The sequence below is a fragment of the Stenella coeruleoalba genome (genome assembly GCF_951394435.1).
Source record: "Stenella coeruleoalba genome assembly, chromosome: 8".
NCBI lineage: Eukaryota > Metazoa > Chordata > Mammalia > Artiodactyla > Delphinidae > Stenella > Stenella coeruleoalba.
In genome coordinates, this window is record NC_137154.1 from 104,986,280 (window position 1) to 105,013,615 (window position 27,336).

Genomic DNA, 27,336 nt, shown 5'->3' on the forward strand with positions numbered 1-27,336 from the left:
CTCCTCTCCCTTTCCTCCCTAAATAGACAGGTCACGAGCACTGGCCAGGACCACAGGATCCAGAAGTAACTGACATGGAGAGATGGCCTGGAACTGCTGAAGGACTCCCCAAACCTCCCCAAGTCTGTGGGAGGGAGTCTCTCAAAAAGATGGTGGTGGAAGCTTTTTTTAGAACTTGGTCACATAGGGAGCGTGAAAGAGAAATTAAGGTGACTTATAAAAAGATGTATTTCTTATATACACCTAAATTTCTGGACTGTGATTCACACACACTAGCCCCATGTATTGCCAATAAATTTCAGAGACTTTCAAATTTCAGTTTAAAACAAAGCGATGTTTCACGTCTCTCCCTACAACTCCCCCTGAGGCCTCAATAGCCGCCTGAGTGACCCAGCTTAAATGTGCATCTGATCATTTCATTCCCAAATTGAAAACCCTCGGGGCCTCTGCATGCCCACAGGATCAAGTCTAAAGGTCTCAGTGGGGTCGTCTGTGATCTCCACCCCTCCCCCATCTCTCTGGGTTCCTTCCTCTCTACCTTCTCTCTCCTGTGTTCTAGCGTGGATCTCAGCCCCTCCCACGCTGTTTCAGGCCCCATCACCTTTACTCACACTGTTCCCTCAGATGACATCCTTCTCCCCCAGTTCCTTGTCACCTGGACGATTTCCACTCAACCTTAGAACTTAGAACTCAACCTTAGCCTTGTCTCCTCAGAGATCACTTCTTCCAGAAGCCTCCCCTGGCCCCAGGCTGACCCCGCAGTGCTTTCTCCGAGGACCCCTCTCACACCACCACACCCATCTTGAGCCCAGCTCTGCGGGAGGGCTTGGTGTGCCTAGGTAAGGTCGAGGTCAAGGTCACAGTTGCTGGAGGGGCAGTGGCAGGTGAGAGAATAGCCTTCAGGAGAAACCTGTCTGCTCCCTCCACTTTCTGTCTCATTTGGGGCCCTTCATGGGTTGACTTCCACGAGGCTTTCAGCTCTGGAAAAAATAAATACTGGGGGCTTAAATGAGTGTGTGAAATGAAAGGTCAAGGAGTAATAGCCAACCGAAGTGACTTCCGGCACAAACGGTCAGCACTTCGGGAATAAAATTCCCTCTATTTCTTTGGGGCTTCTAGACCCTTCTGTTTGCTGAAGGCTGGTTAAACATGGCTCGGAGAGGGACAGAGAAGAGAGAAGTCCCCCCACCTCTGCGCCCCCAAAGGGGTAATGGGCTCCAGAGAAAGGGGAGGGGGGCGGTCCACAGGCTTCCATCTGTGACCCTGTTCCCTGTTCTCTCCCTTAAGCTCTTCTGCATCGTTGGCACTGGGACAAAGGCATGGGGGCATCTCGAGCTGGAAAATGTTGAGCTGATAATAAGTAGGGATCCTGGTCAGTGCCCGACACCACATTCGCCTGACTTCGAGGGCTAGAGTACAACGAATGGCTGGAGATGGCGGCCGTGCAGCACAGAGCACGGAGGAGAGCTGGGATGGAGGGAGGTGGGACCGGCCTTTGAGCCCCAGTCCTGAGTCCTGCAGCAGAACCAGCAAATAATCAGCCCTGGGGACCCCACAGCCAGAAGCCAGGCTTCCTCTGGCACCTGCTAGGATGCCTCTTGTTTCCTTTTGTCCGTGTGTGTGTCACTGTGTCTGTGGATCATGTGTGCCCCATACATACGCATACATTCATACCTGCGGGTGAAGAATTGCGAAAAGAGGGGCCGGTTGCTTGGGTCCTTCTCTCTCACAGGTTTGCATTTATTTGGTCTGGAAGGGAGCGTCAGTTGGAGGATGCCTGCTCAGAACGGTGCAGAGCCTTCTGCTACCCACTGTGCACACAGAGAGGGACAAGAGACAGGGAGGGTTTCAACCCAACCTGTGAAGCCGGCGACTCTTTTTTTTTTTTTTTTTAACATCTTTATTGGGGTATAATTGCTTTACAATGGTGTGTTAGTTTCTGCTCTATAACAAAGTGAATCAGTTATACATATACATATGTTCCCATATCTCCTCCCTCTTGCATCTTCCTCCCTCCCTCCCTCCCTATCCCACCCCTCCAGGCGGTCACTTAATCAGAGCAGCCCGTTATAGAGGCTGGTTTGTAAAGGTGAGAAAACCTCCCTTAAAGATCCCTGGAAATGCTTGTGGGGAGACACCCCTGCTGTGGGGTCAGTAAACAGTCATCCTTGGGCTTGCGGGGCTGAGGCAGGTAAGGAAGGGGGAGGAGATGATGGGGATTGTTGTCTGAGGCAGGACAAAAAGGTGCAGTTGGAGACGGGGCGGGCCCAGCAAGATGGCCGGCGTCCTGCTTTATTTCGTGGAAAAGAAAATTCACTCAGAAACATCATAAGGAGGAAAGTAAACAGCCTGGAGTCAGGATGCGCCAACTCCTCACAAACCAGTCATTTCAATCGTGAAGGGGAAGGCGGCTGGGAGGAGGATTGGGGCTTGATCTCTCCAGTTGGCAGCCAGAGGCCGTCCAGTGGGGTGGATATCTCTGCTTGGAGGTATTGCTTTTCATGTGTATGTCGGCGGGCGGGGATCATAGGAGAATGGGGGAGAGGAGCTACGAGGAACACGTATTGAGAGACAAGAGTTTCTCAACCTCGGCAACCTTGGCATTTGGGGCAGGATAATTCTTGGTTGCGGGAGCTGTCCTGTGCATTGTAGGATGTTAGCGGCATCTCTGGTCCCTACCTACCAGATGCCAGTTGTATCTGCTTCCCCCCACCCAGTTGTGACAACCCAGAATGTTTCCAGATATCACCAAATGTCCTCAGGGGGTAGAATCAGCCCTGGTTGAGAAACCCTGAGTCTGTGCTGGGCACTTCTCCCTCATTCTCTCCTGTAATTCTCACTACACACAGGCCTTTCTCCCTTATTCGAGACAAGAAGCCAGGCTGGAACTAGACACCAGATCTGTCTGATTCCAAGGTCTGGTCTCTGTGTTCCACCAGCTTCCACGGGAGTGGAGTCCATGCCAAGTCCCCTGACTGAGGACAGTCTCTGTTCAGGGAAAACATGCAGAGACCTGATCGGAATGCCCTTCCACGGTCCAATGACCTTGGATGTGACTCTATGAACATCTGGAAGACCTCCTGTCCCTCTCTTCTCTTCTTAACTTCAGCCACACCAGAGATTCCAAGATGGGAGAGTCCATCCATCCTTCAGCTCAAGTGAAATCTTGGTCTGCAGGGGGGAGAGGAGAGAGCAGAAGAGGAAGCACAGAGAAGGAACAATATGTGAAGCCAGTTCACATCTCAGTACGAAGAAACCCACCAGGCTCAAATTCACTGGAAAGTAAGTGTCTTTCTCTACCAGCTCCTATTTAAAGTAGAAGTAGGAGACTTTGTAGGAGAAATCAAAGCAACATCCTTTCCTGTTGACATTGGGAACCTAAGAAAAAAATACCGTGTCCATTGGTTAGGTTTCCAGATGAGTTTACTATTTTAGTACGTGTAATAATACTTTTATTATGGTGAAATTCGCACCACTGGTGGTGTGCTGTGTGGTTCACTATCACTGAAGAAACCACGCGTAAGAATCAAACACTTCTAAATGTTCATCATTGATATTTATGGCTGTTTTTCAATTTAGGGCCTTACCTGTTCTTACCTGAAATTTTTGAACAGTCCCTAAACAGGGTTCCCCAACTCCAGTCTCCACCTTTTCTATTTCGCCAGTGTCTCCTCTATATTTATGTGAGGCTGGTATTTCCATAGTGTAAACCTGCCCATCCCTCTCCTCTTTCAGTGCTGCAAAGGCTCCTTCTCAAACCTCAGGATAAAATTTAAATTACTTGGCATGACTCACAGGATTTTCTGAATATGAGTTAGAATTACTGTTTGCCATTCCTATACCGAGCTTATATTTCAGTCACACGGAACCAGTGGAAATTCTCCAAATGCTCTTGGCTTCTTCGTTTCTTTATAAACTTTTGTAACTGCTGTACACTTTGCCTGGAATATCCTTCCCATTTTTCTCTAGCTGGTTAATTTCTTCTTGTTTTTGAAGACTCAGCTCAGGGGTCTCTTCTTTCTAGAACTCTTCCTTAACGCTCTCCTCCTTTGTCTACTCTGTTTGCCTTCTGCAGTAACCCAAGCAGGCCATGGTGACATCCTAAGTCAGAAAGTTACTTGCTAATTTCTCTGTCTCCTTCACTAGCCTGTGAGTGTCTCAAGGGCAGGGAATATATCTCAGTCATCACTTTACCCTCAGTGCCTAGCACAATGCCTGACGTAGAACAGATGGAAGAAATACTCAATAAATGTTTGTCAGATACTTGGCTGGCTGTACCCATTAGTCATTGGTGGTTCAGCCCAATCATTTACCTTCTCCTTTTGGACACCCCAACTTAGATCATATTCAAACCTTAAAATTGATCAGAAACACTCTCATCCAGATCTTAAGAAACTAGTAAGCCATTTTGGGAGGGATCAGTTAGTTTTTATTATTCCTCTGTGAAGTATGGTATTGAGTGACTGAGCTGTCAATGTTCAATCTCTTCCACCACTTGAACACTTGAAAACCAGAGGGAGTGAGGCTGGAAAACACAGTAGATGTCAGGATTAAAGCAAAGGGAGTGTCTTCTGCCTTTGCTGGATTTGAAGTCCCCCTCTGACACATGCTCACTGTTTATTATTCATGGTGCCTTTTACTTGTTCACAAGGTTTAAGAATCGTTGCTATTGGGTTCGGGGCATCCCAAGTGGTCTCTGTCTTCCCAGTTAATTACTTATCTCTTCACCAATACCAAGATGATCCTTTGCATACAGTAGGTGCTCTATCACTGGATCTACTAACTGACTGACTTAGCAGTTTGTTCTGCCTGAGGGCAGGAAAGAAAAAGAAACCTCCTTAGGATGCTTTATTCCAAGACCGGTCATGGTAAGGATTCAAGCTGTGCTGAGCTGAGCTGAGCAATTTACGTAAACTCTTTATTTATTAATTTATTTAGCCTGCCCACCCACCTTTCTTCACAGCTGCAAATGCCTGTTAACACAACTGTGGATTAGGAAAGGCGTCAGAAATGTGTTAGGAGCAGAAGGTTTGGAGTCTGTTTGGCTGTTAATAACTTGTGAGGAGTGTCAGTGGTGCCCCTGGATTAGCCAGTGCCGGATGGAGCCCAGCTCAGCAGCCCTGCCCGGGACCCTTTCCCCCTTGGGCTCTGCTTTCTCTTGGGAAATCCTGTGCCTCATGTTATCCGAGGGAAGAAGAAAGTTTTCGTCTTCCTTGGCTACGGCAGATTTATTTGTGAGCCAAACGTAGTGCCAACTTGACAGTCCAAAGGGTCAGACTGTGAACGGATTGATGAAAACTTTGTAATAGCACATGCATCTAATCACCGACTATCGGTAATGGGTGGAATTGATTTTTTAAAAGTAACTGGACTTAGTATTTCCTTTCCCCCCTAACTCCAGGAAGAGACAGGAACGATGATGTTTGCAGAGTTTTGTTGGGGAGGATGGTGTGGGCTTGTCCCCAAAGAGGAAGGCCTGGATGGTTCATGAGCACTGCAGAGGTGGAAGTTGTGAGTTCAGAGCTAGAGTTGGAACCCTCCAGAGACAGGTGAGAGGAGAGACCCGTTCCTTGACATGTCCCAGGTGTGAGGCCTGGATTCTACAAGGCAGACCGTAGCGGAGGAACATCTTCAAAGCCCAAGAGATGGATGGCAGATGACAAGGACAAAGGCTGGTGCTGGGCGGTGACCTTCGTAGGTGGCCGTAGCAATAGGAAAAGTCAAGACCGGGACCATCATAAGAGTCCATGGAGGGAAAAAGAGAGGAGGCCCCAGATTACTGAGCCTGGTAGCTGGGAGCTCACAGCAGATCAAGTCTGATTTTGAGAAATCAAGTGACGTTCCTTGGATGCTGCTAGCATACCAGCTACTATTTTTGGAGAAGCTGGGAACCTCCTAGAAACATGGGAATAAAAATAAACAGATTGTTGATTAGGCTCCATGCTATACGAGCCACTGTACAGAGAGCTGCCTGTTCTGTCTGCCTAAACTGGGCTAACGTAGTTTCTGTCCTCGAAGAACTTGGATTCTGAGAAATTCTGGTAGTCTGTTTTTACAGGAGTTTAGAATTAGTTCATTCTTTAGCATGCCTCCCTAGGAGAGAAGAGAGTAAGGAAGGTAGGTTGGGAGCAAGGAGGTTTTCAAGCCCTTTTAGTTTTGACACTGAAGCCACATTCAAGCCTGACTCCCGTTGGATATAAATGTATAACCTAGAATCCATTGCCCGCTGCCTGGAGGCTCTGGTTGGGAGCGCTGGCTCTGGAGTCAAAGGCAGACCTGGGTTGCAGTTTGTGCTCTGTAATTCATGGTCGCACCACCTTGGTGAAGCCCCTGGCCCCATAACCTTAACAGTGTCTCCATCTGGAAAACGCAGTTCTTTTTTTCTTTTGGCCACGCGGCTCGCCTTGAGGGATCTTAGTTCAGGGATCGAACCCACGCCCCCTGCAGTGGAAGCTCAGAGTCCTAACCACTGGACCGCCAGGGAAGTCCCTGGAAAATGTAGTTCTTAACAGTTCCTACCTCATGGCACTGCTGAGGATTCCAAATGTGATGGGACTTGCATCTTAACAGAGCATATAGGCTATCTACAAAGAAATAAATATTTATTCTGATGTCAAAAAGTAAAACGTGCTGTGAAATTAAAACAGAGCCAGGGTAGGTGGTTATTTTCGGTCCTGGTCGTTGGGAAGGGCCTGCTCCCAGGAGACGGCAAGGTGAGGGTGTGAGCTGATATATATAAAGAACATACTTTCTTTCAGACCCCAAGCTGAATGTTCCAGAACTGCTTGTTACTCTCTTATTGAAACACACAACAACTGATTCAGGACTAAGGCCCCGCTCATGAGAACAGGGGTTAAGGAGACATGGCAACTCTCTTTCTTGTATTGAGTCTGAGTCTGCAAGGCTCTGGCAATGACAAAGCGTACATAATTTGCTACCTTGGAAGATGTCCTAACTATCGAGACAGTACCCTTGAAAGATTGCCAAAGAGATGTAAAGAATGAAATGTAAAAGGAGCAAAAAGGGGGATATATGCAGGGTAGAGAAAAAGAAAGCATATAGGAGTGTGTGTGTGTGTGTGTGTGTGTGTGTGTGTGTGTGTGTATGAGAGAGAGAGAGAAAGAGAGGAAAAGCTACCAGAAATGAGAAGAGGTGTAGAAACTAAGAGATGCTTTTTATAATTTTTTAATAAAGGATATATTGTGAGTCAATGGATTTCACTGGGTCTCAGTGGGTTTCTGAGCCCCAAGTTTCTTGCGCTGCATTAGCCGGACTGTATAAAGAATTGGCTCCCAGAAAGGCACGGTCATTTGTTCTCAGTTTTGTGTGCTCCCCAATCCCTCACCGCTTGAAGTCAACTTTTGACATTTTCCATCCGGCAATTTATACACTGTCACCTGCCAGCCCTCCCATAGTACTCGTGTTTGTTTGATCTCATACAAACTCCCCTCTCCGATCTGTTGATGCAATAATAAATCTGGGGACCTTTGAAGATGGTGCGCTGTGGGAGATCACAAATGGAAGTCTTTTCTTGACACTTAAGCATCCTGAATGCTGAGTCCCCAGTGCTGACGGGGCTACATTGTGCATCTCCTTTTAGACACATTTAGACAAATCCATCAAGCAGGAGTCCCTAAAAGCCTGTAATTTTCCAGGCAATATGGGAGCTACCACATTGGTAATGGAAGATTCCTATAGAGCAGCGTGATCCTGAGCTAAGCTATCTATTTGAATTAAATTGTTTTAAGCACTTCTGAGCTCCTGGTGTGATAGCAGGAGCCTCACAAGATTTAACTTAAAGACACGGGCCTGACCCTCAAGAAACCTAAAGTCCCAAATAGCATGTTCCTTTGGGATATTACTATTTCTCAAACACTTTTTGGTATCTCATAGCCCTGTGTGAACATCTGCAGGGACTCAGTTGGTTGCTGAATACATTTTAGGCTCTTTAACCTGGAATTCTGTCTTCCCCAGGTGCTTTGCTGCCTGTCTCTCGATTTCCTCCCTTAAAAACCCTCTTCTCTGACCCCCTGCCCCACTCCCAGCCCCTGAGCACTGCCAATCACTGCTGTCCATGCCCTACCCATTCCTGAGAACTCGCTTCAGATCCTACTTCTTCCATGCATTTCCTCATCCCTCTTCTTTTATTTTTTTTTAGTGGCTTTCCTTTTTAGAGCAGTTTTAGGTTGACGGCAAAACTGAGCAGAAAATACAGAGTTTTCCCATATGCCCGTCTCCCCACACCCAAGCCTCCCCTACTATCCACTTCCCCCACTACAGAGGTGCATTGTTACAGCTGATGGACCTACACTGGCACGTCATCGTCACCCCAAATTCACAGTTTGTGCACGAGGATTCACTCTGGTGTCCCTCATTCTGTGGGTTTTGACGAACGTATAATGACAGGCATCCTCATCATAGCATCGTGCAAAGTAGTTCCACTGCCCTAGAAACCCACTGGACTCTACCTGTTCAGCCTTCCCCCCCAGACCCTGACAACCACTGATTTTTTATTGTCCCCGTAGTTTTGCCTTTTTCAGAAAGTCATGCAGTTGGAATCATACAGTATGCAGGCTTCTTTCCCTCAGTAACAACATGCACTTACGGTTCCCCCATGTCTCCTCGTGGCTTGATCGGTCATTTCTTTTTCGTGTTAATAATATTCCATTGTCTGGATGTGCCATGCCTTGCCGCTCCTTCAGAAATGCTGGTAGTTCTTAATGTCTAGACCTGCTCTGTCTGATGCACGGGCTGCTAGCTACATAACATTTAAATAAAATGGCTGTTTAGATTTAAAATAATTAACATTAAGTAAAATTAAACATTCAGTTTCTCAGTCACATTAGCTACAGAGACTGCTCGGTAGCCCCATGTGGCTGGCGGGTACTGTTTTAGCCCAGATACAGGGCAGCTCTGATCATTCAGAAGGTTCTACTGCATACATAGCCCTGCTCTAGACTATTGATGTGGTCACTAGGCATGTTATTTTTTTTTTTAATTTTTAAATTTTTTGCCTGCACCACGCGGCTTGGGGGATCTTAGTTCCCAAACCAGGGATTGAACCCGGTCCCTCAGCAGTGAAAGCCTGGAGTCCTAACCACTGGACAGCCAGGGCATTCCCACTTCCCACTAGGCATGTTAATGTATTGAGGTTCTACGGTAGTTCGATGCCTTGTCTAATTAATGTACGTTAACTAATTTAATCCCATTCACAGCCCTGTGGGTGTGGTGCTATTGCTATTCCCATTTTACACAGGAAAATCTGAAGGTCAGAAAGGTTAAGTGATACATCCAATGTCGCAGTTAGTGGCGGCGGGGCCGGGACTGGAGCCAGGTGTCCCCGACGCCAGGACACTCTCCTCAGATGCTAAGCATCCTGCCGGTCATCTGCTCCGTGACAGCTGCTCCTTCACTTCCGATCCTAAAATCCTGCCTCAGCAGGGTTTGCACATAATCCATCGTTTACAGATGAGAAAACTGAGATTTCAAAATGTGAGTGAGCGTCCGCGGTCCCAGGGGTGAAGTCATCGGCAGGACAGCGGCTGGACGCCCGGCCCCTCCCGGCCAGACCGGCAGCCTTTGTTCCGCCCTGCTTTCCGGGACGCAGGGGCTGTCGCGTACTTCGGCAGCACCGAAGCAGTCAGCACAGAGCCTTTGGCAGACCCAGATCTCTACTTGCCGAGGGACGCGGAGAGGAGAGACCACAGTCTAGCTTCCTCCCGCCGGGAGCTGTGAGGGGTTTGTGAGACTAGAATGTCTTTCACATGCCTTCCTGGGCTATGGTTTGCCTTCTTCTGAGAAAGACAGGAAGCAGACGTGAGGTGGTGAAGAAGCACACGGCACTGGCCGTCGGGAGCAATGACTCACTCATTCACCAGCGTTCGACACTTATTGGGCACCCACTGCATGCCAGACCCTGAGACAAGATGGGTCCAGATGTGAGCAAGGAAGCTGGGAAGGCGGTGTGCAAATTCAAAGCTGGAGCCAGAGACAGAGGACGCCCTGGGAGCAGCAGGCAAGCAGTGGCGGGATGGGAGGGGCGAGACCGGGCCAGATGCTATCTTTTGCAGACACAAAACTTGTGGAGGATGAAGTGGCCTCCTTGGAGAATGCCTGGTAAATGCTAAAAGCAAGATCAATTTCTGACTTTTTCTCTATATAGGAGAAGCCTCCTGACCCTGGTGGAGGCGCCTGTAGCTACAGAACCAACTGTGATTTCATATTTACGGCTGGAATTTACAGCTCTGCCCTCCCAACCCCCTAAGACAGCCAAGGTCCCTTCAAATGGACATTTGAGCTTGGGCTGATTTTCGGTACTTCCTGGGGAGAAGAAAGAAAAGAAAAGAGTTGGGAGGATGATGGTGGAGGGAGGAAGTGTCCGCCTTCAGGTCTTGGGAGAGACAGTCACTGGGTGGTGACTATTGAGTGGACGTGCACGGCCCCCCCTGGACCACAAGGGCAAGGCAGGTGGGGAGCAGGGCAGTTTTCTAGAATTCTTGTACAATCCCTGTGCAGACTTGCGCCCACCCCCTGGAGCCTCGCCCCAGCAGCTCAGGAACAGCTGGAGGACACGGCAGCTGCTGGCCTTAGCTGAGTGCGTGGCTGGCGCGGCCGCCCCCATCGCTCAGGTCCTGGCCCCACCTGCTGCTGCAGCTTCGTGCCCTCCCTGCCCTGGAGACGTGACCACTGCTGCTCCTTGTGCGCCCCTCCCCCCGGGGCCGGACCTGAGCCCCCAGCCCTTTCTCCTGCCCGCCTGCTCCTCTGGTGGCCGCTCCTCTGTGGCCGCCCTGCTCAGCATACCCTCCATCACTTCTGTAGCCCCTGTCCTCCTCCAGTACTTTTTCCTGCTTGCGTGGTGCCGAGTCTGGAGACAGAATCTCAGATCCCACTGGCTGAGCAGATGGGGTGCTGCTGTCCAGCTCTGCTGTTTGCCTCCCGCCCCTGCCCTCTCCTCAGACACAGGTGACCAGGGCGACCCTTTTAAGTGTCAGTTGCCTCTTGCCATTCCTTGACTCGGGGCTCTAATGGCTGCCATTCATTCTGAGAGCAGAGGCCAGGTTCCCTTCATCAAGGGACAACAAAGCTTTACACGGCCTGACCCCGGCCCATCACTCCCCCGCCCAGTCACTTGGCTCCAGCCACACTGGCCCCCTGGCCGCTCCTCACATGTGCCAGCTCACCCTGGACAAGGGCTGCCCGCTTCTTCTGTCCCTGGGGGGCTCTTCCCCTGGACGCCCACGTCGCTCACTTCTCTGCTGCCTTCAGTGTAGACCAGCCAGGCTAGAAAGAAAGCTTTGCAAAAGGATAAGATGAGAGAAACATCCAAATTCACCTCCCCCACCTCCTTCCCTTCCCTTCTGGCAGTCTCTAGTCTCTTCACTCTGGTTTTCTTTTTCTCCGGAGCATGTGCCAGACATGGCTGTATCCGGGGCTCAGCCACCTCTGAAATCTCTCCCATCTCACAGCTCTTCTTTCCTCTGGTTCAGTTTCACTCCCTTCTCCACAGTGTTGGCAAAATAGCCTCCAGCCTCTCTGGGCTTTAGCCTTCAGTTTGCAAACCCAGTACAAAAAGCAGACTCCATTTCCAATGGTTCCTGAAAGAGGACAAGGGCTGATTCTCCCTGGACCAACTTGAGACTTGGCTTATTTTTGAACCACACTGTGTGGCCAGGGGAGGGGACCCTTCTGCTTGGTGAGGCCCGGATCACATATCTGTCCCTGGAAATGGAGTGGGGGTGGGATAAGCCCTGCCCAAAGCATCGAGCTTGAAACTGATGAGCAATGGTTCCCAAAGGGAGGTTCGGGCACAGCTCCCAGGAGAAGGGGAGATGGATCCAGGGCAGATGAGAAGACTCCATATTCACTGGGTTCCCCCCAACCACTTCCCCGTTTGCTTCCCAGCTCTTCCCCCTGGGTCCATCCTGTCTGCACCCTGCAGTCATTTTGAGCTCACAAAATATACCGTATCATCTGTTACTCTCCTGTTAGTAAGTCTTTGGTGCCTAGAGGTTACAGTCCAAGCATCTTAGACCAGCATTAAAAGCCACCGCAGATCGGCCTCACCTCATCTTTCCCATCTTGTCTCCTTGAAAGCTCTCAGCCTGGCCTGGTGGGGCTGCTCGCTGCCGAATCCCCCTCCCATGCTTTCTCTGCATGAGCCCCCCCCCCCCCAAAATATAGCGGTGTCGCCTCCAACCCAACCACTTCCTTCAATACCTGGCCGTGCCTTTCTGAAGCCCTAGAATATTGACCACTTCTGGCCTTTCCTATACATTGTCCCACATGGTTAGCTATCCACTCAAGACCTCTCCCTCCATTCCTCCAAGCCCGTGGTAGGTCACTTGAGGGTAGAGACCATCTTGCATGTTCCCCGTAGCCCCAGCTGTGAGAACCCGATAAATCACGGCTGCTTGTTCAGGTGCCACTCTTCCTACATATCAGCCTGATTCCAGAGAGCTTGCTTCTGCCTCCTCAGGCCCTGCAGCTGGATGCTGAGACTGTGGGTTGTGTGTGACATTAAGGACAAGTCCGTGGGTCAAGTCAGTGGGTCTGTCCCCCCCTTCTCTCTTCCTGTCTCCTTCCTCAAAAGGAGGGATTTCCTCACCAGGGGTCAGTGTCATCCCTCAGATTGTTCCTAGTGGTCTCTTGTCCTCTGGAGACAGGTTCCGTGCTCTCACATAACTGGTCAATCCCTGCTTTCTTCCCCTCCCCCACTGCTTGCCCCACTGCTTGCCCCCCTGCTTCCCCCACTTCACACTCTCCCTCGGACACTGCCGTGCTCTTGTGGGCACTGCCCTCCAGCCAGGAGCGCTGGCCGTGGGACCGTGAGCTCTCTGAGTCTCAGTACTCAGATTGTAAGGTAGAGACGCAGGATGTACCTCACAGTTGTCACACAGACCAAACGAATAAGGCATGAAAACGCTTTTGATGGCGCTAGATGCAGAGCGAGCGCTCAGCTTCTGGTGATGGAGCCCAGTCCGTCTCTCTCAGCTGCTGCCTCTTTGGTCACCGCTGACATGAGACTGCCATCTAGTAGGCTTGCCGCTGACCACTGTGAGGGGCTGGTGGGGATGGGGGCCAAGTGAGGCCCCACGTCCTCCTGGGGCAGGGAGCGTGGATGTCTGCTCTGGCTCTGAGGTGTGAGCGTGCGGCTGTCGTGCCTCTGTGGGTCCATAGCCCAGTCCCCAGGCGTGGATCTGCCAGCATCTCCAGTGGTCTCCCTGCTAATCAGAGGGTGGAACAGAAATCCTAATCTGACCCGCACGTGGCTCTGGGTCACTTTTCCTACCAACTCCTGCTTCACGCGGTAGGTAGCACACAGGGCAGGGGGCTACGCTGAGTTTGCAGGTTTTCATTTTTATGAAGCTCAGGCCCACCTTCCCTCCACTTTTTTGCCATTTTCCAGATCATCAGGTAGAATGAGTGTGTTGATGGGGACATATCCAGTGCTCCTATGGTACAGAGACTTCAAGTGAACGGGAATAAAATAAACCAAGAGTGGCTCTGTGAGGATAAAGTCCTACCGTGAGAACGAGCTTTAGAGTCAGACCCCCGTTCTGAATCATAAAGAAGTCGAGAACTTGAGCCCAGAAAGGAAGAAGGAACAGGGAGAAGAAGCAGAACTCAGTAACACGGCACAGCATGTCCAAGAGTGTGTGCACCTGCCCCTCCGGAGCTGACTAGGTGGGAAACTGCTCGGAGAACGATGCGTGTGACGCCACCCACTGGAGCTCTGCGGTGCACATCGATGTAACCTCAGAAGTCGTAAAGGGAAAAAAATGTGTTTGACTTGATGTAGCTGAGTTTTTGCCAGATTAGATGGGTAGAGCTACACTTTTTTTCTGCATAATGACTATGAACACTTCACAGAGCTGTTGTTTCTCAGAGTATGTCATCAACCACGCAAAGTTATACACAGCTCCATATTGGACTCTGTGTACATTGTAGGAGTTCATTCACTCATTCAAAAATATTTTTGATCCCCTACTGTGCGCCAGACCCTTAGGCCCAATGATGAGAAAGACAAATCCTCTACCTCATGGAGCTTACCTTCTCCTGGGCAGAGACCAACAAAAAGCACACCAGATGGTGACAAGTAGGGTAAACAAGGGTTCCTGTCTGCAGAGAAGGTGGGAGGGATGGACTAGAATTTCAGGTGTGTGTATGTGGGGGGTAGATAAGTCACCCAGACATCATCCCAGGAGAGGAAGCGTCAGGGCCTGGCCCCAGATGTGGGATGTGCCATCTGGGTCTGAAGAGCTGCAAGGAAGCCAGTGAGTTTGTGAGGGGCGGGTGTGGGGTTTAAGGGACAGGAGGAAGGAGGTGTCAGAGTGGGTGCTGGAATGATTCTGTGAGAGGCTCAGAGAAGGGGAGGCCTGGGGAAGGGGCAGGAGTGAAGGAAGGGTAGTAGAAAGACCTCATGGCATTCCACACGTGGGGAACGATCATAAGGGAAGGTGGGAGGTGGAGAGCACAGCACATGCTCTGGGCTCGAGGTCACAGGGTGTGGACTCAAGTCCCCCCCCACCCACAGATCTCCGTCCCACAGTTACCAGGCAGGAGAGCGGCAGCCCTCCCCAGGATGCTGGGTGGTTATACATGATGCTGTGTGGTTATGTGTGTGCCAAGTGCCACAGAAAGGGACGGGATGGTTTCCACAGAAACAGGTACTCGGGCACCTTTGCCAGCAGAGATGTGTGAACCGCTCTATTCCATCACGGTTCAGGTAGAGGCAGGAGGCTGGTCTCTAGGATGCATTGGACATCTTTCTTGCTCTTAATGCCCTCTCCCAATCCCCACGCCTCAATGAGATAAGAAATAGGTACTATTGCCCATCACGTTTTAGAAACAGGGAGACAGTGAGAGCAGTTAGGAGTTTTGTTTGAGTTCTTCCTGGAACTCAACCCTTGGAAGTGGAGCCAAGATAGGGCTCCACAGTTGTGTCTGTTCTGCTGACCATGACTCATTTCCAGAAGCTAGCCATGCATTCTATAAAAAGTTTTAATTGTGGTAAAATACACGTAACATAGAATAACATCTTAACCGTTTTTAAGTGTACAGTTGAGTGTTAAGTGCATTCACATTGTTGTGTAACCCATCCCCAGACGTCCTTTCATCTTACAAAATAGAAACTCTGCCCATTAAACAAGAATTCCCCCATTACCCCTCCCCCCAGCCCCCTCAGCCACCATTCTACTTTCTGTCTCTATGAATTTGATGGCTCTGGGGATCTCTGATAAATGGAATCATACAATATTTATCTTTTTGTGACAGGTTTTCTTCACTTAGCATAATGTCCCCAAGGTTTGTCCATGTTATATGTGCCAGAATTTCTTTCTTCTGTAACACTGGATAATGTTCCATTATATATATTTATCCATGCTTCCATCAGTGGACACCTGGGTTGCTTCCTTCTTTTGGCTATTGTGAATAACACTGCTTTGAACACAGGTGTATGAATATCTGTTTGAGACCCCATCTTCAATTCTTGTCCAGAAGTAGAATTGCTGAATGGAAAATATGGTGATTGTATTTTCAATTTCTTGAGAAACCTTCACACTGTTTTTCATAGTAACTACACCACTTTACATTCCCACATATAAGGCACAGGAGTTCCAATTCCTCCACATCTTTGCCAACACTTCTATTTTATGCTTTTGTTTCTTTGTTTGTTTGGTTTGACTTTCTTTTATTGTAGTCATCCCATTGGGTGTGTATGTCTCATTGTGGTTTCGATGTGCATGTTTTTAATGATTAGTGATGTTGACTACATTTTCATGTGATTTTTGGCCATCTGTGTATCTTCTATTCATGTCCTTTGGCCATTTTTAAGAGGGTTGTTTGTTTGCTAGTCAAGAAATTTTAATGATCACTGGGATAAGATAATAAATATAAAGGAATAGGGCAAGCTGGGCTAAGAGTTTATCAGCCCGGACTCCAATATCCCAGCTGGCCAAACCTCTCACCCTCCCCACGGACATGGCGAAGCCTCCGATTCAGGGTGGCTGTTGACACTAGTGGTGAGAAATTCTGCCCGCCAAGAAATGACTGGGGAGAATCAGGGCTGGCTTTAGGGCCCTACCTTTCATCCAAACTGAGGTTGAAGAAGAAATTATTTCTGTGTAAACAAAAATTTTTGTCCCTTCCCTTTTCCCTTTTTCAGCCCAATCTGAAGTATTACTATATCCACAGCAACCACAGCAACTAGAACCACCACCATCCCGACCACCACCCCTGCTACCAGCATGGATCACGAGCTCACCGTGGACCACATCTGGTGCCCCCAGATGGAATCCGTCAGTGTTCAAATCCCTAGGTGAGAAATCGCCAGCCATTAAGTCATCTGATTGGCTAAACATCCTAAGCATCTGAAAATGAGAAGACAATGTGCGTCTTCTTTTTTTGTTTTTCATCTGTACCAGAAAGTAATGAAGCGGAGGTTGGGAATTTTAAGCAGCAGCTTCAGTCAGGCTGGGTGGTTTACAGAGATTAACTTACCCCCTTGGAGTGCTCAGCAACCAACCAGAAGGCTTTCCCCAACCAAGCAATTTTATAATTAAGTGATAATTGTTTTTTGGAGGTTTCTTTTTCCCCCTGGGTAGCCTAGAGAAAGATAAACAGCTGCAGGAATCAATAAGCATCAAGGTCATAGGCTGAATTATTTACCAGTTCTCTGCTATTTATCTCAAACTTTCCTCTCTACAAGGAAAAAATTGTGTCTACTTCACATGAGATTTAGAACGTACCTAGTTTAGTTTCACAGTTGTTATTACTGTCTTTACCTTTTTATGACTGAGCAAAATTGCTGTTTCGCTAACAAAGTCTAGAGAGGGGGAGCGTGGAAGGGTGTGATGCCAGGGTTCATTCACTGGGCTGGGCCCTAAGCTGTAGGAGTACTGGGGTTGGGGGATGGGCAGCAAAAGATGCAGGCTGTCTGCACCTAGCCCCATACACTGCTTATTTTCATGATTACTACAATGTCTCCCTAACAGCCCTCCTAACCTTCTGGTTCTTGTCCCACCCACTGTGGATGCCGCAATCTTTGGTCAAAATGATCTTTCCTAAACACAAATCTGTCAATTCTCTATGAAGAAGTCTCTAGGATGATCTAAATCCACCTAAGGAACCCAGCCGTACATCCCTTATGGGTTTTGCAGCATCGTTCCCCTCTGTGCACACCTGGCCTCATGTCCTACTGCTCCCTGACTTCCGCACTAAATTCCTGCCGTACTTCTTTGAGTTCTTCAAACCTATCACGCTCTATCCCCTCAGGGTCACCTCAGCTGTTGCTCCTGCTGGAATAATATCCTTCTCTTTCCCAGAGTAAGCCCAACTCATCTACATTCTGTTAGCCCCCCCCTCCCCTTTTAAGTCTGGGTGATTGCCACTTCCTGGGTCCCCCCAGAGCACACGTCCCAACCCCCATGACATGTCTTGGGTCATTTGAGATGAAGGACCATCCTTATATGAGCATGTATAATATCACTAATAATAGTTCAATGTCTAGTCTATAATAGATAGTCAATACCTATTTGTGCAGTTGATGAAGGAATCTCATAAGTTCCCTTGGGCCACGGAGAAGGAAATGGGGCTCAGGGAAAGTGTTGCCTGGTAGAATGTTGCTGTGAAATTGTAACTAAGCCTCTCTGCAGAGCACCTTGCTTGCCTTTGGCTGAACCACACACTAACAGAAAATAACTGTGAAGGTTTAAAGAAAGCACGATACGCTATAAAAATTAATATTAAAACTCAATATATTGAGAGTTGGTTATTTTTTTATAAGATTGTTATTCCTCTAAGCAAACCTGCCCATTTCCATGTATTTTACTATTGAATCAATTTGTATACAACCTTCAATAACCTGTTCTATAAAACAACAAGATATCTGCACCAAAGATATGTACTTTTTGGTGAGTCCTTCACTTTTTCAGACCATTAGCACATTCAATAACAGGTACAGGAATAAAGAGAGATTCAGGGGACCATCTAGGCAAGATAGGTATGCTTGACCTCTGCCAATTCCGAGTTGAGTTAGAAGCACCTACACCCCAAATCAAGTTGACTTAATGTTATTTCATGTCCTTTGCAGGCACATTACCAGTTTTTCTTCTTGGGCTGGTAGGTAACTTTGAGTCACCTCCATATGTTTATAGGGTGCCAAATATTTGGATGGAAGGCTATGTGATAAACATGAACAGAATATCTGGGTAGATAACTCAGATTTTCTTTATTTGGAGTTTTGAGTGCTTTGTAGACAAGTCTAAGACACGTGGTCTCCTATCTGCGGTCCTTCATCTTCCTTGTGGTCTTGGATGTTGATCCTGGCTCCAGGCCAGGGACCAGGCGCTCTGGCTCAGTGTGCTTACAGGGCTGTGAGCAGCTTTGGAAGAGCTCCTTGATCTCTATTAAGGGTGTAGGTACCAATGATGCACTCATTTTCCCACTTTCTTTCTCACGCCTCCATTAATGACCAGAAACTATTAGTGAATGACCAGAATCAGTCTGGCTGCTTGGTGAGATTAGAAGACTTTTACTTGTCTTGCAACTCCTTGTAGGAAGCCAGGTGCAGCATCAGGTTATCGTGAACTCACTTTCTCTCTCTGCATCTCTCCTATTAAGTAACGCCACCCTGGGGCTTGTTCCTGATAAAGCAGCTTTATAGAATGCAAAGTGATGGGTCTCCACACAACCCTGGTTATTATTCTCCATCCAGGGATGGCTTAAGTTAAGTACGGCAACATGTTGGCAACAGTCAACAGTCAGGAGGCAACAGTCCCTCCTGAGAATCTTGGTTTTAATTCTGAGACAGTGTTTATCTTGAGAAGAGATTTTTCAGAGGTTAGATAGGGCCAGGCCTACACAGGGGCTGAGAGGCTGGATAGGACGCACCACTGGCTATTTGGAAGGATTCAAATAACTCTACAGCAGGAACTCGAACCAGCTTTGCGGAATATTCTGAAACCCAATTCTTCACATTAGTCATTCTAATCCTAACATCCAGAGACTGGAGGGGAGCAGTGTCCCCATGAGGACCACTGAAAGGAAAATCCTGAGAACAAATGGAAAGTGCTGGAAATAGGAGCAGCTGAACTGAGAGCCCAGAAAGCCTGCAGCCCAGAAAAAGCTGGTTTAGGATCAGGCAAATGATTAGGTGATTAGGAAATCCCACGCAGTACAGTGAGCAGGCATGCTTATTATTCTTCTTTCACTGATTAGATACCAGCAGAGGTTTGGAAGGGTGAGGGCATATCCCATGCCACACAGGTTGACCCTTGAATCTATATATGTGTATTGTTTTCCCTTACTGAAAAACTGCATTTACTATTTATCCATAGAACCTCTCTACTTTCTTAAAGACTATCAATCAACTGCCCTGTTTTTTAAGAAATACTTTGATTCTATCATAGACAAAGTTAGCAAGCATTAAAGTAGGGATTGGATACTCTTTTCAAAGTCCCTGTCCCCAGTTAAAAAGTGATAGCACGTTCTAATTGTTTGCTTTAAATCGGGATAACACAGGGCTTGCATAAGAAATTTGAGATACCATGCAAAGTTACCAAATTTTCTTGGGCAAAGAAAGTTAAAGAAGTACTATATTAGTTGAGATTTATTCTAAGCTGCTATTACAGAGACCCACTCAGTGCAATGCTTAAATGAGAATTCAAAATCTCAGACTTTTTATTAAAAGTACTTCTCAGCCAGTAGACAGGTGGACAGAAACTTAGGACACACACACACACACACACACACACCCCTTTCCTTTTAAGGCACAACTAGGAAGTGGCAGCCCTCAGTCACATGGCCACACAGCCAAGCAAGGCTGGGAAACCAGCCTTCAGCTGGGTACCGGTCTTCCCAGGTAAGAACCAGGAATTCTGTTACTGAAGGAAGAAGGATCAAATGATATTGGTGGACAGTTTGCAGGTTCTTCCACAGGTGCACACACAGAAGGTATGTAGGACAACATGGAACTCAAGATATTAAACTACTACTTGGACTGAGGTTGTAATTGAAATAAAAAAGAGGAGAAAAAGGAACTTGAGGTAGGTAAGTGGCAATCCTCCCAGACTTAGATAAAGAGGATCAAACATAGATATGTATGTTGCAATTAGAAGAGGAAAGGAGTATGTAGTCCACTTTCAAGTCCTTTAAATTTGGTGCAAACTAGCCTAAATGGGGCTCAACTCTATTCAGTTGTGTTGCTTGATAGTGGCAGTCCCATAAGGCAGTTCTCTTTAATTGGGCTGGATTTGAAAATTTGTAATTCTTTAGCTCTTTATTTTGAAATGTCCCTCTTTATTCCCGGTGATATCACATGTTCTGGAGTCTACATTATCTGAAATTAACAGTCTCTCCAGCTTTCTTATTGTTAATGGTTTGCTTTTTTTTTTTTTTTTTTTTTTGCGGTATGTGGGCCTCTCACTGCTGTGGCCTCTCCCGTTGCGGAGCACAGGTTCCGGACGCGCAGGCTCAGCGGCCATGGCTCGCGGGCCCAGCCGCTCCGCGGCATCTGGGATCTTCCCGGACCGGGGCACGAACCCGTGTCCCCTGCATTGGCAGGCGGACTCTCAACCACTGCGCCACCAGGGAAGCCCTGCCTAACATATTTTTTTATACATACCTGTGTCTTCATATTTAAAGAGGTTTCTTGTATACAAGACATAGTTGAGTCTTGTGCATGTATTCAGTCTGACAATTTCTGCCTTTTATTTGATGCGTTTAGACCATTTATATTTAATGTGATTATTGATATGGTTGGATTTAAGTCTACCATGTTGCTACTGGTTTTCCTTTTGTTTCATGTGCTCTTTGATCTTATGTCATCATTTTCTGTGGCTTTTTTGGATTAATTAAGGATTTTCTATGATTCCATTTTATGTCCACTACTGGCTAATTAGTTACATTTTTTGTTTTATTTAATTTAATTTAATTTTTATTTTTTAGTGGTTGTTCTAGGGTTTATAATATGCCCTTAACTTATCATAGACTGTTTTGAAACAATATTACATCATTTCTTATATAATGTAAGATCCTTACAACAGAACACTTACATTCTCCTGTTCATCCTTTGTGCTATTTGGATTGTACATTTTACATATACATATATTATAAAATTCCATAATATGTTACTATTTTTTTTGCTTTGAACATTCATTTATCTTTTGAGAAATTAAAAGATGAGGAAAAAAGGAAATATTAATATTTTAAAATACTTTTTATTTCTTTGTGTAGATCTATAGTTCCATCTGTTACAATTTTTCTTCTGTCCAAATAACTTCTTTCAACATTCCTTGTAGGACTGATATACTGGTAGTAAATTCTTTCAGCTTTTGTTTGCCTGAAATAGGTTTTATTTTGTCTTCAGTTTTAAAGGCTATTTTCAATGAATGTTATGAAATTATACAGAAATAGTAGTTATAATATGAGGGTCCTTGTAATGAGGAATTGTTAATATTCACTAAAATGAGTTGGCCAAAATGTTTGTCTGTACACCACTGGCCAGTTTTATTACATGGCAGGAATGTAATTATTTTGTTGAACAAAATAATTTTTTTTAATTGGGGTATAGATTTTTAAAAATTGGTATATAGTTGCTTTACAATGTTGTGTTAGTTTCTGCTGTACAGTGAAGTGAATCAGCTGTATGTTTACATATATCCCCTCTTTTTTTGATTTCCTTCTCATTTAGGTCACCAAAAAGCACTGAGTAAAGTTCCCTGTGCTATACAGCAGGTTCTCATTAGTTACATGTTTTATACATATTAGTGTATATATGTCAATCCCAATCTCCCAATTCATCTGACCCCCACCCTCCCCGCTTGGTGTCCATATGTTTGTTCTCTACATCTGTGTCTCTATTTCTGCTTTGCAAACAGTTTCTTCTATACCATTTTTGTAGATTCCACATATATGCGTTAATATACGATATTTGTTTTTCTCTTCCTGATATATTTCATTCTGTATGACAGTCTCTAGGTCCATCCACGTCTCTACAAGTGATCCAATTTAATTCCTTTTTATGGCTGAGTAATATTCCACTGTATGTATGTACCACATCTTCTTTATCCATTCATCTGTCGATGGACATTTAGGTTGCTTCCACGTCCTGGCTATTGTAAATAATGCTGCAGTGAACATTGGGGTGCATGTGTCTTTTTGAATTTTGGTTTTCTCGGGGTATATGCCCAGTAGTGGGATTGCTGGGTCAAATGGTAATTCTATTTTTAGTTTTTTAAGGAAGCTTCATACTGTTCTCCATAGTGGCTGTATCAATTTACATTCCCATCAACAGTGTAAGAGGGTTCCCTGTTCTCCACACCCTCTCCAGCATTTAACAAAATAATTTTTAATAAAAACTTAAAATGATTGTAGTAAGTATGAATTCAACATGTACTCATTTTTCTCTACATTAACAGTGGTTTTGTTGTTTTAGTTTTTTTTTTTTTTTAAACAGTGGTTTACAAACATTGATGGTGTATATCCTGGAGGGCTTGAAGCTATGAGGAGCAGAGGAGGGATATTCCTGGGTGAGGGTGTGGTGTGTGTGTGTGCAGGAGTTCTAACTGAAGCCCAGTAATTGAAGCTTGAAGCATGACTATAGGGATTCCTCTATTGACAAAGCCATTGAGCAGCCACTCAAGTTGTAGATGAAAGAATAAATATCTCTGTTCCACTTTGTCTTTCGTCCCTCAACACTGTAAAGCAGATAGGACTGAAAATTATCAGGATGTGAAATTAATACTCATGGACTTAATAGTGAAGGAATGGACAAAACATCAGAAGCATTTTAGAAAGTATCTTTTTGGACAACCAATCAGGGTACTTTGTTGGTCTGTCTCTAAAAGGAGCCACACACTGGATAAACAGTCATTTTATTTTATTTATTTATTTTTTAATATCTTTATTGGAGTATAATTGCTTTACAATGTTGTGTTAGTTTCTGCTGTACAACAAAGCAAATCAGCTATATGTACACATATATCCCCCATCCCCTACCTCTTGAGCCTCCCTCCCACCCTCCTTATCCCACCCCTCTAGGTGGTCACAAAGCACCGAGCTGATCACCCTGTGCTATGCGGCTGCTTCCCACTAGCTACCTGTTTTACATTTGGTAGTGTATGTATGTCAATGCTACTCTCTCACTTCGTCCCAGCTTCCCCTTCACCCCTGCATTCTCAAGTCCGTTCTCTATGTCTGTGCCTTTATTCCTGCCCTGCCACTAGGTTCATCTGCACCATTTTTTGAAAGATACATATAGCACAATGTTCATTGCAGCACTATTTAACAATAGCCAGGACATGGAAGCAACCTAAATGTCCATCGATAGATGAATGGATAAAGAAAATGTGGCACATGTATACAATGGAATATTACTCAGCCATTAAAAGAAATGAAATTGAGTTATTTGTAATGAGGTGGATGGACCTAGAGTCAGTCATACAGAGTGAAGTACGTCAGAAAGAGAAAAATACCGAATGCTAACGCACATATATAGAATCTAAAAAACAGTCATTTTAGAGCTTCCCTGTAAGGCATATTTCAGATGTTTTCCAGATGGGCACACTATTGACAAATAGTTTATCAAGAGTTTTATTAAAAAGTCAAGGCCAGGGTTGTCAAGCAGAGAAGCCGAATAGCACAGGGAGATCAGCTCGGTGCTTTGTGACCACCTAGAGGGGTGGGATAGGGAGAGTGGGAAGCAGACACAAGAGGGAAGGGATATAGGGATCTATGTATCCATATGGCTGATTCACTTTGTTATACAGCAGTAACTAACACAACAATGTAAAGCAATTATACTCCAATAAAGATGTTAAAAAAAAAAAAAAGATGACTTTCTTCTGGCCTCAGCTAATGGTTGCCAATGCGATTGCCAATAGCAGCTTGTTTCGAGGAAAAGAGAGCTTCCTACTCTGGTTGAGTGGGAAGGCATAGGAGTATATATGTGCCAGGCCATATATACTTTTAGGATTATGTTCAGATAAAGTCGTATTCAACTCTCATATACTCTTGTCTTCAATACCAAGGGTTACCCAATTTCTAGGTAGTCCAAGATATCCCCAAAAAGCATGATAATAATCTTTTTTATCTGATCTGTGCAATATTAGCTACCAATTACATAGGTCCCTCAATAATCCCCAAGGATAACTTGGAAACCATCTCGCCCAGCTGTACACCTTGCTTTGGCTATTCGGGGTCTTTTGTGTTTCCATACAAACTGTGAAATTTTTTGTTCTAGTTCTGTGAAAAATGCCATTGGTATTTTGATAAGGATTGCCTTGAATCTGTTTGCTTTGGGTAGTATAGTCATTTTCACAATGTTGATTCTTCCAATCCAAGAACATGGTATAGCTCTCCATCTGCTTGTATCATCCTTAGTTTCTTTCATCAGTGTCCTGTAGTTTTCTGAATACAGGTCTTTTGTCTGCTTAGGTAGTGTTATTCCTAGGTATTTTATTCCTTTTGTTGCAGTGGTAAATGGGAGTGTTTCCTTAATTTCTCTTTTAGATTTTTCATTATTAGTGTATAGGAATGCAAGAGATATTTGTGCATTAATTTTGTATCCTGCTACTTTACCAAATTCATTGATTAGCTCTAGTAATTTTCTGGTAGCATCTTTAGGATTCCCTATGTATAGTATCATGTAATCTGCAAACAGTGACAGTTTTATTCTTTTCCAATTTGGATTCCTTTTATTTCTTTTTCTTCTCTGATTGCTGGGGCTAAAACTTCCAAAACTATATTGACTAATAGTGAGCAACCTTGTTTTGTTCCTGATCTTAGTGGAAATGGTTTCAGTTTTTCACCATTGAGAATGATGTTGGCTGTGGGTTTGTCATATATGGCCTTTATTATGTTGAGGTAGCTTCCCTCTATGCCTACTTTCTGGCGAGTTTTTTACCATAAATTGGTGCTGAATTTTGTCAAAAGCTTTTTCTGCATCTATTGAGATGATCATATGGTTTTTATCCTTCAATTTGTCAATATGGTGTATCACATTGATTGATTTGCATATGTTGAAGAATCCTTGCATTCCTGGGATAAACCCCACTGGATCATGGTGTATAACCCTTTTAATGTGCCACTGGATTCTGTTTGCTAGTATTTTGTTGAGGATTTTTGCATCTATGTTCATCAGTGATATTGGCCTGTAGTTTTCTTTTTTTGTGACATCTTTCTCTAGTTTTGGTATCAGGGTGATGGTGGCCTCGTAGAATGTGTTTGGGAGTGTTCCGCTCTCTGCTATATTTTGGAAGAGTTTGAGAAGGATAGGTGTTAGCTCTTCTCTAAATGTTTGATAGAATTCACCTGTCAATCCATCTGGTCCTGAGCTTTTGTTTGTTGGAAGTTTTTTTTTTTTTTTTGTGGTACGCGGTCCTCTCACTGTTGTGGCCTCTCCCGTTGCGGGATGCACAGGCTCAGCGGCCATGGCTCACGGGCCTAGTCGCTCCGCGGCATGTGGGATCTTCCCGGACTGGGGCACGAACCTGTGTCCCCCGCATCGGCAGGCGGACTCTCAACCACTGCGCCACCAGGGAAGCCCCTGTTTGTTGGAAGATTTTTAATCACAGTTTCAATTTCAGTGCTTGTGATTGGTCTGTTCGTATTTTCTATTTCTTCCTGGTTCAGTCTCGGAAGGTTGTACTTTCTAGGAATTTGTCCATTTTTTTCAGGTTGTCCATTTTATTTGTGTAGTTGCTTGTAGTAATCTCTCATGAGCCTTCGTATTTCTGCAGTGTCAGTTGTTACTTCTCCTCTTCCGTTTCTAATTCTGTTTATTTGAGTCTTCTCCCTGTTTTTCTTGATGAGTTTGGCTAATGGCTTATCAATTTTGTTTACCATCTCAAAGAACCAGCTTTTAGTTTTATTGATCTTTGCTATCGTTCCCTTCATTTCTTTTTCATTTCTTTCTGATCTGATCTTTATGATTTCTTTCCTTCTGCTAACTTTGGGAGTTTTTGTTCTTCTTTCTTGAATTGCTTTAGGTGTAAGGTTAGGTTTTTTATTTGAGATGTTTCTAGTTTCTTGAGGTAGGATTGTATTGCTCTAAACTTCCCTCTTAGAACTGCTTTTGCTGCATCCCATAGGTTTTGGGTCGTCATGTTTTCATTGTCATTTGTTTCTAGGTATTTTTTGATTTCCTCTTTGATTTCTTCAGTGATCTGTTGGTTATTTAGTCACGTATTGTTTACCCTCCATATGTTTGTAATTTTTACAGTTTTCCTGTAATTGATATCTAGTCTCATAGCATTGTGGTCAGAAAAGATACTTGATATGATTTCAATTTTCTTAAATTTACCAAGGCTTGATTACTATGATTGTGCTACTGTCGATTTCCCCTCTTATGGCTGTTAGCATTTGCCTTATGTATTGAGATGATCCTACGTTGGGTGCATAAATATTTACAATTGTTATATGTTCTTCTTGGATCGATCCCTTGATCATTATGTAGTGTCCTTCTTTGTCTCTTCTAATAGTCTTTATTTTAAAGTCTATTTCGTTTGCTATGAGAATTGCCATTCCAGCTCTCTTTTGATTTCCATTTGCATGGAATATCTTTTTCCATCCCCTCACTTTCAGTCTGTCTGTGTCCATAGGTCTGAAGTGGGCTTCTTGTGGACAACATATTTATGGGTCTTGTTTTTGTATCCATTCAGCCAGTTTATGTCTTTTGGTTGGAGCATTTAATCCATTTACATTTAAGGTAACTATCAATATGTATGTTCCTATTACCATTTTCTTAAATGTTTTGGGTCTGTTATTGTAGGTCTTTTCCTTCTTTTGTGTTCCTTGCCTAGAGAAGTTCCTTTAGTATTTGTTGTAAAGCTGGTATGGTGGTGCTGAATTCTCTTAGCTTTTGCTTGTCTCTGAAGGTTTTAATTTCTCTGTCAAACCTGAATGAGATCCTTGCTGGGTAGAGTAATCTTGGTTTGTTTTTTTCTTTTCATCACTTTATATATGTCCTGCCACTCCCTCCTGGCTCGCAGAGTTTTGTTGAGAGATCAACTGTTAACCTTATGGGGATTCCTTTGTTTGTTATTTGTTGCTCTTCCCTTGCTGCATTAAATATTTTTTCTTTGTATTTAATTTTTGATAGTTTGATTAATTTGTGCCTTGCCGTGTTCCTCCTTGGATTTATCCTGTATGGGACTCTCTGCGCTTTCTGGACTTGGTTGACTATTTCCTCTTCCATATTAGGAAAGTTTTCAACTATAATCTCTTCAAATATTTTCTTAGTCCCTTTCTTTTTCTCTTCTTCTTGTGAGAACCCTATAATTTGAATGTTGGTGTGTTTAATGTTGTCCCACAGATCTCTGAGATTGTCCTCAATTCTTT

General features: G+C 45.2%; 1 protein-coding gene across 13 annotated transcripts in view; it reads left to right on the forward strand.

The window, feature by feature from the left end:
• Window positions 1–27,336, forward strand: part of NTM (neurotrimin) — a gene marked incomplete at its 3' end in the record, with an annotated part of 1,328,870 nt that overhangs the window by 234,909 nt on the left and 1,066,625 nt on the right. For 10 of the 13 annotated variants that reach the window (XM_079930756.1, XM_079930747.1, XM_079930749.1 and 7 more), the window contains 2 exons: window positions 3,110–3,282; window positions 16,163–16,315. The exons of 1 other annotated variant lie outside the window; for it this stretch is intronic. The remainder of the gene's footprint in view (window positions 1–3,109; window positions 3,283–16,162; window positions 16,316–27,336) is intronic. 2 more of the 13 variants (XM_079930752.1, XM_079930754.1) reach the window with 2 other exon arrangements.